The sequence below is a fragment of the Somniosus microcephalus genome, unplaced genomic scaffold (assembly GCF_052327205.1).
Source record: "Somniosus microcephalus isolate GS21.2 unplaced genomic scaffold, FLI_Smic_1.0 unresolved_chr4, whole genome shotgun sequence".
In the NCBI taxonomy this organism is placed as follows: domain Eukaryota; kingdom Metazoa; phylum Chordata; class Chondrichthyes; order Squaliformes; family Somniosidae; genus Somniosus; species Somniosus microcephalus.
Window position 1 is genome coordinate 2,946,258 of NW_028225182.1, and position 20,125 is coordinate 2,966,382.

Sequence of the window (20,125 nt, forward strand, 5' to 3'; positions counted from 1 at the left end):
AGTGCTATCAAGCAGCACTTACTCAGCAATAACCTACTAACTGACGCCCAGTTTGGGTTCCGCCAGGTTGACTCAACTCCTGACCTCATTACAGCCTTGGTCCAAACATGGACAAAAGAGCTGAACTCAAGTGGTGACTGCCCTTGACATCAAGGCAGCATTTGATCGAGTGTGGCATCAAGGAGCCCGAGCAAAACTGAAGTCAATGGGAATCAAGGGGAAAACTCTCCATTGGTTGGAATCATACCTAGCACAAAGGAAGTTGGCCGTGGTTGTTGGAGGTCATTCATCTCAATCACATGACATCACTGCAGGAGTTCCTCAGGGCAGTGTCCTAGGCCCATCCATAGAAACATAGAAACATATAAGATAGGAGCAGGAGTAGGCCATTCGGCCCTTCGAGCCTGCTCCGCCATTCAATGAGATCATGGCTGATCATTCAAATTCAGTACCCTGTCCCTGCCTTCTCCCCATATCCCTTGATCCCTTTAGCCTTAAGAAATATATCCAAATCTTTTTTGAATATATTTAATGAACTGGCCTCCACCGCCCTCTGTGGCAGAGAATTCCACAGGTTCACCACTCTCTGGGTGAAGAAATTCGTCCTCATTTCAGTCCTAAATGGCTTACCCCTTATGCTTAGACTATGACCCCTGGTTCTGGACTCCCCAGCCATCATAAACATCCTTCCTGCATCTAGTCTGTCCAGGCCTGACAGAATTTTATAGGTTTCGATGAGATGCCCTCTCAATCGTCTAAACTCCAGTGAGTATAATCCCAATCGACACAATCTCTCCTCATACATCATTTCTGCCACCCCAGGTATCAGCCTGGTGAATCTTCGCTGCACTCCTTCCATGGCAAGAACGTCCTTCCTCAGGTAAGGCGACCAAAACTGCACACAATACTCAAGGTGTGGTCTCACCAAGGCCCTGTACAACTGTAGCAAGACATCCTTGTTCCTGTACTCGAACCCTCTTGCTACAAAGGCCAACATACCATTTGCCTTCTTAACCGCCTGCTGCACCTGCATGCTTACCTTCAGCGACTGGCGCACAAGAACACCCAGGTCTCTTTGCACTTCCCCTTCTCCCAATCTATTGCCATTCAAACAATAATCTGCCTTCTTGTTTTTGCCTCCAAAGTGGACAACCTCACATTTATCCACATTATAGTGCATTTGCCATGTTTCTGCCCAATCACCCAATCTGTCCAAATCGTACTGGAGTTTCACGACACCCTCCTCACAGCTTACCCTCCCACCCAGCTTTGTGTCATCTGCAAATTTGGAGGTATTACATCCAATTCCCTCGTCCAGATCATTAATATATATTGTGAACAGCTGGGGACCTCGGACCGATCCTTGCGGTGCCCCACTAGTCACTGCCTGCCACTCGGAAAATGACCCATTTATTCCAACTCTTTGCTTTCTGTCCGCCAACCAGTTCTCTATCCAAGTCAATACCTTGACCCCAATCCCATGTGCCTTAATGTTGTACGCTAATCTCTTATGTGGGACCTTATCGAAAGCCTTCTGAAAGTCCAAATACACCACATCCACTGGTTCTCCCTTATCTATTTTACCAGTTACATCCTCAAAAATTTCCAGTAGATTAGTCAAGCATGATTTACCTTTTGTAAATCCATGTTGACTTTGTCCGATCCTGTCACTGCTTACCAAGTGCTCTGCTGTTACATTTTTTATAATAGATTCTAGCATTTTCCCCACTACCGATGTCAGGCTTACCAGTCTATAATTCCCCGCTTTTTCTCTACCACCATTTTTGAATAGCTGGGTAAAATTAGCTACCCTCCAATCCATGGGTACTGTTCCAGAGTCTATCGATTTCTGGAAGATGATCAGCAATGCACCTACAATTTCTAGGGCCACTTCCTTAAGTACGCTGGGATGTAGATTATCAGGCCCTGGGGATTTATCGGCCTTCAGTCCCATCAATTTTCCTAACACCATTTCCCTACAAATACTGATTTCTTTCAGTTCCACCCTTTCATCAGGCCCGATGTTCCCCGGCATCTCTGGGAGGTAATTTGTGTCCTCCTTTGTGACGACAGAACCAAAGTATGAACTTAATTGGTCTGCCATTTCTTTGTTTCCCATTATAAATTCCCCTGATTCTGACTGTAAGGGACCTACATTTGACTTCACCAATCTTTTTCTCTTCACATATCTATAAAAGCTTTTACAGTCAGTTTTTATGTTCCCTGATAGCTTACTCTCAGATTCTATTTTCCCCTCCTTTGTTGAATCCTAAACTTCTCCCAATCCTCAGGATTATTGCTTTTTCTGGCCAATTCATATGTCGTCTCCTTGGATCTTATGCTATCCCTAATGTCCCTTGTTAGCCACGGTTGAGTCACCTTTTTTGTTTTATTTTTATGCCAAACTGGGATGAGCAAATTCTGTAGCTCATCCATTCAGTCTTTGAATGTTTGCCATTGCCTATCCACCATCAACCCTTTGAGTGCCATTCCCCAATTAATCCTACCCAACTCGCTCCTCAGACCATCGCAGTTTCTTTTATTTAAATTGAGGACCCTAGTCTCTGAGTCAATTACTTCATTCTCCATCTTAATGAAGAATTCGATCATATTATGATCGCTCAGACCCAAGGGGCCTCGTACAACAAGATTGCTAATTAATCCTTTCTCGTTACATAATACCCAGCCTAAAATGACCTGATCTCTGGTTGGTTCCTCGACACATTGGTCCATGAAACCATCCCGTAAACACTCCAGGAATTCCTCCTCAACAGTATTGTCACTAATTTGGTTGGCCCAATCTATATGTAGATTAAAGTCACCCATGATGACTGCTGTGCCTTTATTGCACACTTCTTTAATTTCCCTTTTAATGCCATCCCCAACCTCTGCCTTACTGTTGGGAGGTCTATATACCACTCCCACTAATGTTCTTTTCCCCTTAGTATTTCTCAATTATACCCATACAGATTCCACATCATCAGAGCTAATGCCCTTCATTACAATTGTATTAATCCCTTCTTTAACAAGTAATGCTACCCCACCTCCCTTCCCTTTTTGCCTATCTTTCCTGAATATCGAATACCCCTGGATGTTGAGTTCCCAGTCTTGGCCATCCTTGACCCACGTTTCCGTAATCCCAACCAAATCATATTCGTTTACCTCTATTTGCGCAGCCAATTCGTCCACCTTATTACAAATGCTCCTCGCATTTCAGCTGTTTTATCAATGACCGTCCCTCCATCTTAAGGTCAGAAGTGGGGATGTTTGCTGAAATTGCACACTGTTCAGCGCCATTCGAGACTCATCAGATACTGACGCAGTCCGTGTCCATATGCAGCAAGACCTGGACAACATTCAGACTTGGGCTGACAAGTGGCAAGTAACATTCGCACCACACAAGTGCCAGGCAATGACCATCTCCAACAAGCGAGACTCTAACCATCTCCCCTTGACATTCAATGGCATTACCATCGCTGAATCCCCCACTATCAACATCCTGGGGGTTACCATTGATCAGGAACTGAACTGGAGCAGCCATATAAATACTGTGGCTACAAGAGCAGGCCAGAGGCTACGAATTCTGCAGCGAATGTCTCACCTCCTGACTCCCCAAAGCCTTTCCACCATCTACAAGGCACAAGTCAGGAGTGTGATGGAATACTCTCCACTTGCCTGGATGAGTGCAGCTCCAACAACACTCAAGAAGCTCGACACCATTCAGGATAAAGCAGCCCGCTTGATTGGCACTCCATCCACTACCTTCAACATTCACTCCCTCCATCACCAGCACACTGTGGCTGCAGTGTGTACCATCTACAAGATGCACTGCAGCAACTCACCAAAGCTCCTTCAACAGCACCTTCCAAACCCGCGACCTCTACCACTTAGAAGGACAAGGGCAGCAGACGCATGGGAACATCACCACCTACAAGTTCCCCTCCAAGCCACACACCATCCTGACTTGGACCTGTTTCGCCGTTCCTTCACTGTCGCTGGGCCAAAATCCTGGAACTCCCTTCCTAACAGCATTGTGGGTGTACTTACACCATATGGACTGCAGCAGTTCAAGAAGGCGGCTCACCACCATCTTCTCAAGGGAAATTAGGGATGGGCACTAAATGCAGGCCTAGCCAGCGACGCCCACATCCCATCAACGTTCATCAGCAAACTCAGAAAGACAAATAAATAGAAAGATGTGTTTCTCAGCCCCGGTGGCAAAGGTGCAATGGATGTTAATCCAAATAAATCCCCCATGAGATTCAGTGTGCATCGGCTTCCTTTTAAAGTTTGTATTTGAAATGTGCGAGAAAAGCGTAAAATTATGAAAATATTCCGATGGCCCGTACAGGGATCGGACCTGCGACCTAGGCGTTATTAGCACCACGCTCTCACCAACTGAGCTAACCGGCCACAATGCGCTCGTGGGCAGGCTCAAACCCAGGCTGGGAGGTTGTCTTTCAGGCTGACACTGGCTGACCAATTTACTGCACAAACTTTGAACACACCACATCGCTTAAACATTGTTCCTACATAAAACTTGGCAGTGTGTAAATCGAAAGTAACTGTAAAAGAGCTCTTTAATCCAACAAACCTCATTCTAAAAATGATTATCGCACCACCGCTGAACAGCCCCTCCCTCAGTCCCGGAATAAAAACAGTCGGCGAGACCCCGACCAGATTCGAACCTGCAGCGAGCGGTTGGAGCAGGATCTAACGAGTAAAATGTAGTTTCCACTCCCATTTCCTTTGGGAGATGCCCGTGCGAGAATGGAAAATCTCTCCTGATTCGCTCCTCTTATAGTGAAGGAGGTGAATATAATTAAAACCTGCCGAAACACGGGATCGAAACAGGGACCTTTAAAACGCTCTCCCAACTGAGCTATTTCGGCTTCACAGCAAATGTAATATTCTGTCATTCTTTCGGAGGATTTTCTAACCCCGGGAGGAATTGCCCCTCTCGCTCATTCCTCACTTCGGGCAATGTGACCCGACCAGATCTCGGAGCTCAGAGTTGTGTTAATGTAAAGCTGGAGTGTTGATAAAGATACAAAGCTGACACAGCACGGGGGACCTCACCGTGTTGTACACAGCGTGAAATGCACTGAAACGTTCAAATAAAGTTACAGAGCAGAACACATGTGTAGAATTCCCTGTTCTTTTCTCCGCACTGATGGGTTGTGAAGGGAGAGACGGCCGAAGTCTCACTGAGCCGCTCTGATCACGAGACAAGGTGAAATTATATCAAATTCAATCTTCAGCAGCGACATGCTGGAGAGAGATCAGAGTCCCGAATCAAGAGTAATGTTCGGATACTAATGTTGAATCTCATTTATATCAAACTCTCCTTGAATTCTCTGCTGGGGGATTCAGAGCTGGGGATCGCCTGTGAAATCAGCTGAAAACATTGAAATGACAACCTCAGTCCCTCCGACAATGAAGGTTACATTTTTTAATTTGCACAAGTAAACAGAGTCTGGACAGTTGCTATCTTGCTCTCTGTGACCTGAGGTTTTATCTCGGTAATCTCTGGCTTTAGTATATGTTGTAATCAGCTTTTCAGCCCGTCTCTGTGGCGCAATTGGTTAGCGCGTTCGGCTGTTAACCATAAAGATATTGGTGGTTCGAGCCCACCCAAAGATGATGCATTAACTTTTTCCAAGTTTTCAAAATGTGTATTTTGGCTGCAAGATCGTGGGTTAAACTGTAGCACTGGGTAAAATGTCGGTGAGTATGAGATCATCCACTGGGATCCGAGAAAGCCATTCTGTAACATTTTCTTAATGGTAACAGACTAATCGGAACATGAGGAGGCCATTCAGCCCCACAGCCCTGTTCCTTCACTCAATTAGATCCTGGATAATCTGTATCTGAGCTGCATTGGCCCGCCTTGGTTCCATATCCAGTTTCACCAGTTTGGAATGGTCTCAGTTTTAGGTGCGCCTGGTGCCGCTCCTGGCCTGCTCTTCTACACATCTCACTGAACCAGGTTTGGTCCCCTGGCTTGAGGGTAATGGTGGAGTGATATGCCCGAAGAGATTGTGGTTGAATACAATTATGCTGCTGCTGATGGCCCAGAATTGCACAGAGCAAATATACGTGTTTTAAGAGATTTTATTTTATTCATATTTAACCACAAAACTAATTAACTTTTTCATGTTAATTCATTTTTAATGGGGAATATTTTACAAAATGTTTCCGCCCCAACCTGGTGGAACCGGAGACACTCAATGTTTTCAAGGGGTGACTGGATAGGCACTAGAGGGAAATAAACTTGCAGGGCTACGGGGAGAGAGCGGGGTATGGGACTGACTGGGTTGCTCGACAGAGAGCCGGCACGGACTCGATGGGCCGAATGGCCTCCTTCTGTCCTGTTTTGACTCACTGATCTTGTGCCAAGCTGAAATGATGTCAAGTTAAATCTTCAGCAGCAGGTATGGTGCTGAGCCCCACACAGAACTGAAAATGCCCAGGCTCCATGCCCGGCCTGTTGTCTCTCAGTTCCTCACTCAGTGGGCTACTGAGCAATACAGGAAGGGCTCAGGCCTAATGAATATCTTAATGCTCAGGTTAAGTTATCACTGCCCAGGCACTCTCTGATTCCAGTCTTGCACACGTTGCTAAGTTTCAAATGTTGCATTTTTCTCACTGGCAATAAATTGATTGATAGCCGTGCTCTGATCAGCTAAGTTTGTTAGGGAGATGTAGTGGGAAAGAAGATACATGGAAGACTATTGATAACTGTGACTGTTCTGATACTGTGAGCTGCAGTTAAATGTAGGCAACATGTAAAGTGTCTTGTTCCAAATGTTGATAGAAAGGTCTAGTCATTTCCTGATGACTTTGAAACAGCAGGCATTGTGCAGCAGGCAAGGAAGTGTATTTTGTGAAATTCAGATTACTTCCACGCCAGGCAAACTTTTGGTACAAAATGACATTTTTCAGGTGAGAATACAAAAGACGTGTTCAGGAAACCACAGCACCAGTTGCGGGTAGGCATCCACTTGAAATCTATTTCCGTCTGTGCTTTTCTAAGAGACAGAGAGAAAAACCTTGAGTATTGTGTGCCATTTTGGTCGCCTTATCTGAGGAAGGATGTTCTTGCCATGGAGAGTGCAGCAACGATTCACCAGACAGATACCTGGGATGGCAGGAAAGACGTATGAGGAGAGATTGGGTTGATTAGGCTTATATTCGCTAGAGTTAAGAAGAATGAGAGGGGGCCTCATTGAAACTTATAAAATTCTAACAGGACTAGACAAACTAGATGCAGGAAGCATGTTCCCAATGGCGGGGGATTCCAGAGCCAGTGGTCATAGACTAAGCATAGTGGGTAAGCCAATTAGGACTGAGATGAGGAGGAATTTCTTCACCCAGAGAGTGGTGAACCTGTGGAATTCTCTGCCACACGGGGCAGTTGAGGCACATTCATTAAATATATTCAAGAAGGAGTTGGACATATTTCTTGAGGCTAAAGGGATCAAGGTATATGGGGAGAAAGCAGCGACAGGGTACTGAATTTGGATGATCAGCCATGATCTCATTAAATGACAGAGCGGGCTCGAGGGGCCGAATGGCCGACTCGTGCTCCTATCTTCTATGTTTCTATGAAACATACAGAGAGAAGCTGTCGAGGAATTGAATACTCACCGCTATACTATCAAGGACGTGGTAGAGGAAGTAGTTATGCAGTGTTTGAGACAAATGCTCGAACACACACAGACACAGACAAGTGTCTCTTTGTGTGTGTATGTCTCAGATATCCATCTGAGTTTCATTGATTTACGGAGGCTTGCATTACATTGGGAGGCCATTCGGCCCGTCGTGCCTGTGCTGTCTCTTTGAAAGAGAAGTCGCGCTTAGTCCCAAACCCCAGCGATTTGTGCGTAACCCTGTTAATCTCATTTGCTCTGTCCCTCTCTCCCTCCTCCGTGCCCCACACAAAAGGGAGAGGGAAACTATACTAACGAGGAAATGTTGCAGGAAATTGTTATACATTTCTTCATATGCCAGTACATCTTTTAAAATTCATTTAGTTATTTTTTCTGTTCAAAAAGGAGCATTTTAAGGTGATGTCCAACGGTTTATAATTGGGGATGTTAAAAATCATCTGCCCTGTCGGGGAATTGAACCATCGGTCTCCCGCATGACATCTTTCACAACTATATTAACATATACAAAATCTGTCAGAGCAACAGTCCAGCTGTGAATAGAGTGAAAAAGAGACGGACATAGAAAGAGCAATAGACAGAGAGAGAGAGACAGATAGAGACAAACAGAGAGCAACAGATACACAGAGCGGGAGCCTCGGTTTGAAGTCTCAGAGTGGTCCCAGGGATGAGAGACTTCAGTTATGTGGAGAGACTGGAGAAGCTGGGATTCTTTTCCTCAGACGGTTAAGAGGAAGTTTAATAGAGGTTTTCAAAATTTCAAGGGGTTTTGATAGAGTAAATAAGGAGACACTGTTTCCAGTGGCAGTAGGGTTGGTAACCAGAGGACACCAATTGAGGATAACCGGCAAAAGAACCAGAGGGGAGATGAGGAGAATTTTTTTACGCTGTGAGTTATTCTGATTGGGAATGCGCTGCCTGAATGGGTGGTGGAAGCAGATTCAATAGTAACTTTCAAAAGGGGAATATTGATAAGGAGAAATTTGGAGGGCTGTGGGGAAAGAGCAGGTGAGTGGGACTAATTGGAGAGCTCTTTCAATGTAACAGTGCAGGCTTGATGGGCCGAATGGCCTCCTTCTGTGCCGTATCAATCTATGATTCAATGGTCTATGTGTCTCTCCACCCTGGTGTCAAAGGTGCAATGGATGTTGATCCAAATAATTCTCCCGTGAGATACGGTATGGATTTGTTCTCTTATAAATTTTATATTTCAAATGTTATGAAAAACCATAAAATGATGAAAATATTCTGATGGCCCATAAGGTGATCGAACCGTTGCTGAAGAGTTCATTAGATTCTTTTCTCAAAATCGACAACATTACCGTCTCCACCATTATACTTTGTCTCGGCCTGGTCTCATCCTTAACTTCAGCTTGCTCACTTACCCATCTGCTAAGCCTCGGTTTTGAGCAAATCACACAGCTGCCTTGATGGCTATCGGTTCACAAATCTCTGCTTCTTTTTCATACTGCTCATAGCAGCTTGTATTGCAGTCCTGCCAGGTAAAATGTGTGTAATCTTTGCAAGGCACTGCTGCACGAAAGATAAGCAATTATTAACTTTTTTCGAGAATACGAAGTGCAATGCCTACGTTTCAAGAAGCACTGCTTTCAATTTGAACAAGTATGCCAGCCGAATACAGTTTGCAAAGAAAATATTGAGCAATCTGCTGTGCAGTCAAACGAAGCACTGGACAACACACATTTTTCTTGCCGCGCTTATTTGGAACTGGGAATGAGAGGTTGAGCCTATCATCTGATGTCGAGAACAATTAAATCAACCGTCATTGATTCAGGCAGCAAGCGGTCCAGTAACCGTGGTTGGTATGCAGATGCCAAGCTTGTATGTCCCAAAGTTCCAGCAGCTGGGACAACAAGAATTCAGGTTTTACCGAGATTTGAACTCGGATCGCTGGATTCAGAGTGCTCACCATTACACCATGGAACCGTTGCTGAAAAGGTCATTAGATTCTTTTCTCAAAATCAACTACATTACCGTACCACCATTATACTTTGTCTCGGCCTGCTCTCATCCTTAACTTCAGCTTGCTCACTTGCCCCTCTGCTAAGCCTCGGTTCTGAGCAAATCACACAGCTGCCTTGATGGCTATCGGTTCACAAATCTCTGCTTCTTTTTCATACTGCTCATAGCAGCTTGTATTGCAGTCCTGCCAGGTAAAATGTGTGTAATCTTTGCAAGGCACTGCTGCACGAAAGATAAGCAATTATTAACTTTTTTCGAGAATACGAAGTGCAATGCCTACGTTTCAAGAAGCACTGCTTTCAATTTCAACAAGTATGCCAGCCGAATGCAGCTTGCAAATGTAGGATTCGCAAAATTGGATTTCATATTAATAAGGATCAATGGGCAGAAGAGGCCATGATTTTAAAGACTTTTAAAAGAAGCCCAGAAAAAGGGGCATACAAAATGGCCGCTGTATCATGTGACCAGCTTATTAGGACACTTTAAAATGGTTCCTGCACAACCTCAGACAACTATGTGGATTGAACCCATAGCAAGTTCTGGAAGCTGTTTCTGAGAGGACAAAGCCAGACCCACAGGCATGCATATGGATTAGATGCAGATCCACTCAAGATCTGGCTGGAGACAGAGGCCATCTAAATGTTGACCCAGATGAAAGAGACAATAACTTATTCATGAGGACAACACCAAGGGCTCGGTAACAGGATCAGCACGAAATTTGACAACAATGAAAGGCATTTCAAACCAGAGATGGGCCTGTTACCAGCCGCTTAAAATGATTTAAAATATAATAACTGCCCCGCTGTGCTCAAAGCCCACCAAAAGTTAAAACAAAGACTCACCTGATTTTGGGGGGGAAGTAAAGCCTCAGGAAGAAAGGTATAACTGAAGAGACTTTTCAGCAGTTGAGAGAAGCAGAAGCACCGGGTTGGAAGCGACACTCGAGGCAAGCTGAACAAGCAGCTTGGAGGACACGGCAGTGGGACATGACTCGACAGGGGCAATGACCCCAGGGACAGCTTGGACGAGTTGAGATACAGGACCAGGACGCAGCACCCCGGAACGCAGCTTGAGGAGGAAGACATAGCTTCGGAGAAGACGTTGGAGGAAGCTCGAATCAACAAGCTCGGACAGTCACAAAGAGAGCGGAGAAAAAGGACAGTTTAAAATCGGACAGTCGTTGCAGCCCCAGCAGTCTCGTTTTCAAAACCTTGCACTTCCGAGTGGGATTGGTGAGCATGTTTCTGGCCCTTCACAATCAGATCTAGTTAGGTTTAATAAGGGGGTGGATTTAAGGGTACAATTAATATGAGTTGTTGTCCCTCGATGTTCCATGTGTTTCTTTATTTTATGATGATCTTTGTAGAGTATAAGATGCCTATATTTGCCTTAGTTAGTATAATGTCGTTATGATTTGTTTGTATTTGTTTTTCCCTCCCATGTACCGTACTCTTGTCTTTGTTGCATTTGATTTTATATTTTTCCATTTTGCAATAAAATTTCATTTTTATTCATCAAACTTGGTCTACAAGAGTCTTCTGTGCATTGCAGTTCCTGCACCTAAGTCCAGACTATAAAATCTAAAGGGTGAGTGGGTCGAACCACTCAAAGTTTTACTGTGCAAGAGAGAGAGGCCTCTAGAGAGAGAAACCTCAGGGAAACCTCTCGAGGAAAACCCCTTACAGAAAATGGCGAGTCAGGCAGGAGTCTGGCAGCAGGATTGCAATGTAGTAGATCCAAGTTTGAATGGTCGAAATGCAATGGATGAGAGGATAGTGGATTATGTTTTTGGGAAGGTAAACCTTATAAAACAGTGGATATCCGACCTATTAAGAGATAGGCGCCCGCTAGACGCAGCCATCAAGTGGACAGAAAGCAAAGAGCACAAAAGATCTGTAGAAAAGGCGGTCTGGCTGATGTGCTACAAGAAGCAAGTCCAGCTTTTGGATCAAGTCGTTATTAGCAGAAGTAGAGGAAAAGGTTGCGGGAGGAAAGAAACTGATTGAATCGCTTAACGCGCTGAATCAGGAACGCCAATCCGTAACTCACCGCCATGAGGCCAGGATAGATTACTTGGAGTGTCAGGTCGTTGAGGCCAAGGCCAGTGAAGGTAGAATGAGAGAGAGGTGTTTCCGCCGAGCTAAGCAGGTAGAGGCACAGGAGGAAAGTATTCTGGGGGCGAGGACAGCATACAAGATGGCCATGGAGGATAGGTCTGAGGACACCAACCATAGCGCTTGCCACAAGGAGCTAGAGGACATGAGAACGGCCCTAGCGAAGGCAAACAGCTTGGTGTGTCTCATAAACCCACCAGCGAGCCAGCTACTGTTAGCCAAGGAATCCAAAAGACCGATTCCGCAAGAGGCAGTTGGGGTACCAACCCCCGAGCCCTCGGCACCTCCCGCCTATACTGAGTCTTGGACTCCGGGGAACGAAACGGTGAAGTTAGACAAAGAGGTTCCTGAGGTAGAGCAACCCCAGGTAGTAGAGTCGGGGCCGGCGCCAATGTGTCCAACTCGACACCGGAGGCTCGGTCCAGGCGTAGCAGATGGCGAGGATGGACCCCTCGTGAATCAGATCATAATGGCCCACAGCGCACAACAGCTGAGGGCAATGATAAGTCACATCCCAAAACCCTCCGAGTCAGGAGATCCCTCCATCCATTTTAGGGACGCGGAGCAGACCGCAGCAGTTAATGACTGCGACGGGGTTGAACAGTCCAAAATGCTGCTGTTCTCCCTGGACAGCTCGCTCCTCCAGTGTCTCCCTGACGAGAGCAAGAGAGGGCACAAGGCGTATGAGGAGTTACGGGACGAGATCCTGGAGATTATAGGGGAGAGTGACGGAAGTCCGTTCCTCCGATTGGAAAGGACAATACAGCTAGAGGGGGAACCCCCACGGGTTTTTGCCGGAAGGTTGTGGCCAGTGTATCGGCGCAGCTGCCCGGGCGGGCCGGCCCGGGCCGGGCTGAATAATGACCAAAGGGCTCATTGGCTCCGGTGCTTGGTCGCCAATTGCTTGCCCCAGGTGAGGGAGCAGGCCAAAACATGGTTTGACCCCACTAACCCCCGCTCCACGGAGGAACTAGTACTTGATCAGCTCACGATAGGTTACAGGAACAACAAGAGTAGGGATGTGCCTTCCTCAAAGGGAAAGGTGCATGAGGCGAGGCCTGTAGCTCCTGCTAAAAAGGAATGGCATCAGGAGGGGAATCGCCCTCCCCAAGCCAAGAGCAGTTGTTACGGGTGTGGGAAGGAAGGTCACTGGTGCCGGGACTGTAAAAATCCCTGGAAGGATTTAAAGGGAAAAGCTCCCTCAGCCCCAGCCCAAACGCCCATCCGGGAGAAAGGAGCCGATGTGTCGATCCATCCCACTGCGATCGAGTCAGTTTTAGAGGCAATGCGGTCTCTAATGACCTCGCAGGGGAAGGTGGCAGTCGCCAACGGCCCTGTTGCTCCCCCAGCCCCAACCGATGTGCCCAATTGACTAGAGCCAGCGCAGCCTGTCGACCTGTGTCCCCTAGAAAGACATGCACAGGAAGAGACCTCCGGTAAAATGGAGGAATACCTGCGGTGCCAGGTTGCGGAGGCTAAGTTAGTTGAGCAGGTTTTAAGGGAGGAGAACGCCAGGTTAACAGCAAGGGCTGGTAGTTTAGAGGGTCAGCTAAGGGTTTTTAAAATGGTTCATGACCAGTGTAAACTGTTTAAGCCAGGTGCAAAAGAACCAGCAGGGAAAGCCAGGTCTGAGAGTAAAAGCAATAAGCCTGAGGCAAGTAAAGAGTCACAGACCACACAAGCTGGCGTTGCAGCCTGCTTGAGGGGAGGAGCCATCCCACCCACCTGGGAGGCTTCCCCGATGGCCTGGGACTCAGACGAGGAGGGACCCGAACAGCAAGGTCCCGCCCTCGACACGATTCTGGAGGAGGAGGAGTCGGAGGACGGAGGTTCCGCCCTCGACTCGAGCGTGGGGGAGGTAGAAATTGGGGGCAGAGATCCTCCACCTGTAAGGACAGGTGGGGAGGAGCCGTCTGCCACAGACCCAATTCCCGAAGGGGCGGAGCCTGAGGGGAGGGAGCCGAAGCCCACAGTCGTGGAAGAGCCATGGGCTGTGAGAGCCAAAGTCCCACCCAAAGGTCCACTCGCCAAGGGAGCCTGCCCAAATCCCAAAGGGGCGGAGCCTGAGGGAAGGGAGCCGAAGCCTACTGTCGTGGAAGAGCCACGGGCTGCGAGAGCTGAGGTTCCACCCGAAGGCCCACTAGCTAAGGGAGCCACGCTCAAAGTAGTTGATCGCAGGTCGGCCCGAACGCCTCAGCCTGTAAAGTCTTGGCCCGAGTCACCCACTCCCAGTAGACACCAACTTCAGAAATCATTAAGAAAGCACAGTCCCCGTTTAACAGCAAAAGGCTGCGGGGAACCAGAGATACAGGTAACTGCAGCCCCGCCACAGGGAGCGGTGAGCTGCAGTCCAGAGCCACAGGTCACTGTAGCCCCGCCACAGGGAGCGGTGAGCTGCAGTCCGATCAGGGATTAGGCAAGCCGCCCGGGGACGGGCGGCGCTGTACATAAGTTTAGTTTAAGTTTAAAGGTGATTCGTTGTTTGTACACTGTAAAAAGGTCAAACATTCGCAAAAGTATGAGAATAGAGGGGAATGGAGGGAGCATTATGTGCGGGTAGAAGAAGAGACACCCGTTTAGATTTTGCTGCTCTGTATAAAGTTAAAGTTTCCCTCCCTCCTCTGTGTTATTTTTTTTGATATGTATTCATGTGTTTTTGGATTTTCGTATGTATTTCATTTTATTATTGAAGTTTATTAGACGTGATTATTATTATTTGATAATGTGTATGTACTAGGTGATGTAGGGGTATAAGGCCCCCCTCCATGCCTGGAAGTAAGTTGTAAGATTTTTTAACTCGAAGGTATTGCCATCTATAGATGCTTAATCTGCACTAGATTTTTCTGAAATGGGAAATGCATGTGTCGTGGGGTCATGGATAGGTAAACACTGGGGATGGTTAGATTGCGGAAGGACAGAAAATTTTGCTCAACCGGAATTATGATACTCCAAGCAAGCTACAGTATCATCAGGGGGGAGTGTAGGATTCGCAAAATTGGATTTCATATTAATAAGGATCAATGGGCAGAAGAGGCCATGATTTTAAAGACTTTTAAAAGAAGCCCAGAAAAAGGGGCATACAAAATGGCCGCCGTATCCTGTGACCAGCTTATTGGGACACTTTAAAATGGTTCCTGCACAACCTCAGACAACTATGTGGATTGAACCCATTGCAAGTTCTGGAAGCTGTTTCTGAGAGGACAAAGCCAGACCCACAGGCATGCATATGGATTAGATGCAGATCCACTCAAGATCTGGCTGGAGACAAAGGCCATCTAAGTGTTGACCCAGATGAAAGAGACAATAACTTATTCATGAGGACAACACCAAGGGCTCGGTAACAGGATCAGCACGAAATTTAACAACAATGAAAGGCATTTCAAACCACAGATGGGCCTGTTACCAGCCGCTTAAAATGAACCAAAAGTTAAAACAAAGACTCACCTGATTTTGGGGGGGGAAGTGAAGCCTCGGGAAGAAAGATATAACTGAAGAGACTTTTCAGCAGTTGAAACAAGCAGAAGCACCGGGTTGGAAGCGACACTCAAGGCAAGCTGAACAAGCAGCTTGGAGGACACGGCAGTGGGACACGACTCGACAGGGGCAACGACCCCAGGGACAGCTTGGACGAGTTGAGACACAGGACCAGGACGCAGCACCCCGGAACGCAGTGTGATGAAATATTCCATTCATCACTGCCTGTGACTGTGGTCGGTTTCAGTGTCATTTCCCTTCCCCCAGTGCTCATTGTATTGTTTATTGGAATGTGCTGGAATGTGCTGTGTGTGTAGGGCTCCGCCCATACCTGGCCCCTTTTGTAAGCTAGCTCAGTCTGGCCTCAGTCTCCAGAAGGAAGATACCTCTCTCTTACGTGTTACTTTCTAAGTTAATAAAAGCCTTGTTTTGTTTCGCTAACATCGAGTCTCAGAATTATTGAGGCACATCAATTTTATTAACTTATTTTTCAACACTATGGATCAACTCCTGAAACCCGAACGTTTGGATTTGGATCAACATGCTCCGGACGCATCAGCATGCTTCGGACACTGGTTCGAGTGTATGGAATTCTTCCTGGACAATTCCGCAGCCGTCAAAGACGCTACGGACGCTGCGAGGATGAGACTCGGAATTCTGCGGAATTGGGTAAGCCACCGGGTTTACCCCCTCATCCAAGATGCCGATACGTACCTGGCTGCCTGCGACATCTTAAAGGCGCATTACCAGCAGCCTACGAATGAGGTGTATGCTAGGCATCTGCTCGCTACTCGCGCACAGCGACCTGGGGAATCGGTGGAGGAGTTCCTAAGCACCCTGAAAATGCTTGGCAAAGACTGCAAGTGCCGAGATGTAAAAGCCGCAGTGTACACTGATGAGCTTGTTCGCGATGCCTTTATCACAGGCCTCAGCGCCACTTACATCCGGCAAAGACTGCTGGAAAAAACGGGGTTGGACCTGAAACAGGCTGCGGACACCGCGCGATCCCTGGATGTGGCCCAGAGAAACTCGGACGCCTACTCTTCAGCCCGCGCCGTCCACGCCACCACATGTGACCGAGGGCACCGCCATCTTGGAAGGCATCTTCCCCGCCCGGCAGCCCGACACCGGCGGGGCCCCGCTCTCCCCCCAGAAGCCCTACGACAGCCGCGACGCGTCAGGGACCCAACTGCTACTTCTGCGGGCAGCCAAAACACACCAGAAACCTGTGCCCGGCGAAAGGCACCACCTGCTTTAAGTGCGGTAAGAAGGGGCACTTCGGGAAGGTGTGCAGAGGGAACCCCGCTGGAAAACCAACCGCCGGAAAACCCGCCACCGCCGCGTGTGCGCCGTGGGAGCGGCCATCTTGGACGCCATCTTGCCCGACCTCGTGGGGTCGGCCATCTTATGAGCAGACAGCGTGGACGCCATCTTGTATCGATCAGGGCCCTACAGTGGCATCGGTCACAGTGGACCAGACCAGGCCGCACCCGCTATCCAAATCAATGGTGGACATCGAGGTAAACGGGTGCCGGGTTAAATGTTTAATTGACAGTGGAAGCACGAAGAGTTTTATCCACCCTGAACTGGCACAGCAACTCTCCCTAAAGGTGGTCCCTGCTCAGGGTACCATCTCTATGGCTGATAAAACCCAGACATCGATCATTCTGGGTTACTGCACGGTACAATTGGGCATTAACGGAACTGTATACGATAATTTTAAAGTATTTATCATGAAGAACCTATGTGCGAGCGTGATCTTGGGCCTGGATTTCCAGTGCAACCACCAAAGCATCACGCTCAAGTACGGTGGGTCCCAGCCGCCCCTCACAGTGTGCGGTCTGGCTACACTGAAGGTAAAGCCGCCTTCGCTATTCGCGAACCTTACCCCTAACTGCCGGCCAATAGCGACCAAAAGCAGAAGGTACAGCTGGGAGGACAGGCGGTTTATCGCGACCGAGGTAGACAGGCTCCTGAAAGAGCACATTATTGAATGCAGCAACAGCCCGTGGCGCGCCCAAGTGGTAGTGGTAAGGGGTAGCGAGAAGAAACGGATGGTGATCGACTATAGTCAAATGATCAACAGGTACACCCAACTAGACGCCTACCCGCTACCCCGCATATCAGAAATGGTGAACCAAATCGCCCAATACCGGGTGTTCTCCACCATCGACCTCAAGTCAGCGTACCACCAGTTCCCTATCAGACCAGAGGACCACCCGTACACGGCCTTCGAGGCGAACGGACGCCTCTACCAATTGCTCAGAGTCCCCTTTGGGGTGACGAATGGGGTCTCGGTTTTTCAGAGGGAGATGGACCGCATGGTCGATGACCACCACTTGCAGGCAACCTTCCCCTACCTCGACAACGTCACCATCTGTGGCCACAATCAGCAGGATCACGACTCGAACCTCGAGAGGTTCCTGGAAACCGCACAAAAACTCAACCTCACCTACAACGAGGACAAGTGCATTTTCAACACCACGCGCCTCTGCATACTAGGCAGCGTGGTGGAGAATGGGGAAATCGGACCAGACCCCGACCGATTGCGCCCCCTACGGGAGCTGCCCCTGCCCAACACTCCCAAAGCCCTGAAAAGGTGCCTGGGGTTATTTTCTGATTATTCCCAATGGGTCCCCAACTACTCCAACAAAGCCCACCCCCTCTTGAAAGCATCCTCTTTTCCGCTCTCTGCTGAGGCCCACGCCGCCTTCAAAAGCATTAAGCAGGATATTGAGCGGGCACGCTACAGGCAGTGGACGAGAACACTCCATTTCAAGTGGAAAGTGATGCGTCTGACTTCGCCTTGGCGGCCACCCTCAACCAGGCGGGGCGGCCCATAGCTTTCTTCTCGAGGACCCTCCAAGGGCCCGAGATCAGACACTCCTCCATGGAAAAGGAGGCCCAAGCCATCGTGGAGGCAGTGCGCCACTGGCGCCACTACCTAGCCAGCAAACGCTTCACCCTACTTACCGACCAGCGGTCGGTAGCGTTTATGTTCAATAATAAACAGAGAGGGAAGATTAAAAATGATAAGATTCTTAGGTGGCGGATCGAGCTCTCCACCTTCGAGTACGACATCATTTACCGGCCAGGGGCCCTTAACGAATCCCGTGACGCCCTCTCACGAGGGATGTGTGCCAGCGCCACCGGGGATCGGCTACAGACCCTCCACAACGACCTCTGCCACCCAGGGGTCACGCGGCTGTTCCACTTCATAAAGTCCCGTAACTTACCCTACTCAATTGAGGAAGTTCGGTCTCTGACCAGGAACTGCCGCACTTGCGCTGAGTGCAAGCCTCGGTTCTACCGCCCAGATAGAGCCCACTTAATCAAAGCTACACGGCCCTTTGAGCGGCTCAGCTTAGATTTCAAGGGCCCCCTCCCGTCCGTCGACCGCAATGTTTACTTCCTGAACATTGTGGACGAATACTCCCGGTTCCCATTCGCCTTCCCCTGCCCAGACATGACCAGCGCCACGGTCATTAAATGCCTCAACAGCCTGTTCTGCCTGTTCGGTATGCCGAGCTACATCCATACGGATAGGGGGGCGTCCTACATGAGTGAAGAGCTACGCCAGTACATGCTGTCCAAGGGGATCGCCACGAGCCGTACCACCAGCTACAACCCCCGGGGTAACGGCCAAGTGGAGCGAGAGAACGGGACAGTATGGAAAGCAGTCACTCTAGCTCTAAGGACCAAGGGCCTCCCTATCTCCCGCTGGCAGGAAGTCCTCCCAGATGTGCTCCATTCGATACGGTCGCTATTGTGTACGGCCACTAATGCCACGCCTCATGAACGAATGTTTGTCTTTCCCCGGAAATCCACCTCAGGCGTATCCATGCCGTCATGGCTCTCCACCCCAGGTCCGGTACTCGTGCGAAGGCATGTGAGGGGCCACAAGACGGACCCTCTCGTGGAGCCAGTACACCTACTCCACGCCAACCCCCAATGCGCATATGTCCGGCACGCAGACGGAAGGGAGGACACCGTGTCCATAAAAGACGTCGCCCCAGCCGGCATCGACAACAACCACGGCAATAGCAGCAACAACGATCACAGCAACTCTTACCCACCCACTACTCTTTCATCACCCCCGGAAGAACATCGACCAACGGCACCCCCACCAACTACCCCCTCAACAACCCTGGCGGCACCCCCGGCAGAGACCCAGGAGACTACCGGGGACACCCAGCTGACACCCGCGGCACCACAACAGCCACGTCGGTCGCAGAGGACTATCAAACCCCCGAACAGACTAAATCTATAGAAGGGGTGAATGTGAAGAAATATTCCTCATCACTGCCTGTCACTGTGATCGGTTTCAGTGTCATTTCCCTTCCCCCAGTCCTCATTGTATTGTTTATTGGAATGTGCTGGAATGTGCTGTGTTTGTAGGGCTCCGCCCATACCGGGCCCCATTTGTAAGCTAGCTCAGTCTGGCCTCAGTCTCCAGAAGGAAGATACCTCTCTCTCTTACGTGTTACTTTCTAAGTTAATAAAAGCCTTGTTTTGTTTCGCTAACATCGAGTCTCAGAATTATTGAGGCACATCACGCAGCTTGAGGAGTTAGACAGCACTTGGGAGAAGACTTTGGAGGAAGCTTGAATCAACAAGCTCGGACAGTCACAAAGAGAGCGGAGAAAAGGACAGTTTAAAATCGGACAGTCGTTGCAGCCCCAGCAGCCTCTTTTTCAAAACCTTGCACTTCCGAGTGGGATTGGTGAGCATGTTTTTGGCCCTTCACAATCAGATCTAGTTAGGTTTAATAAGGGGGTGGATTTAAGGGTACAATTAACATGAGTTGTTGTTCCTCGATGCTCCATGTGTTTCTTTATTTCATGATGATCTTTGTAGAGTATAAGATGCCTATATTTGCCTTAG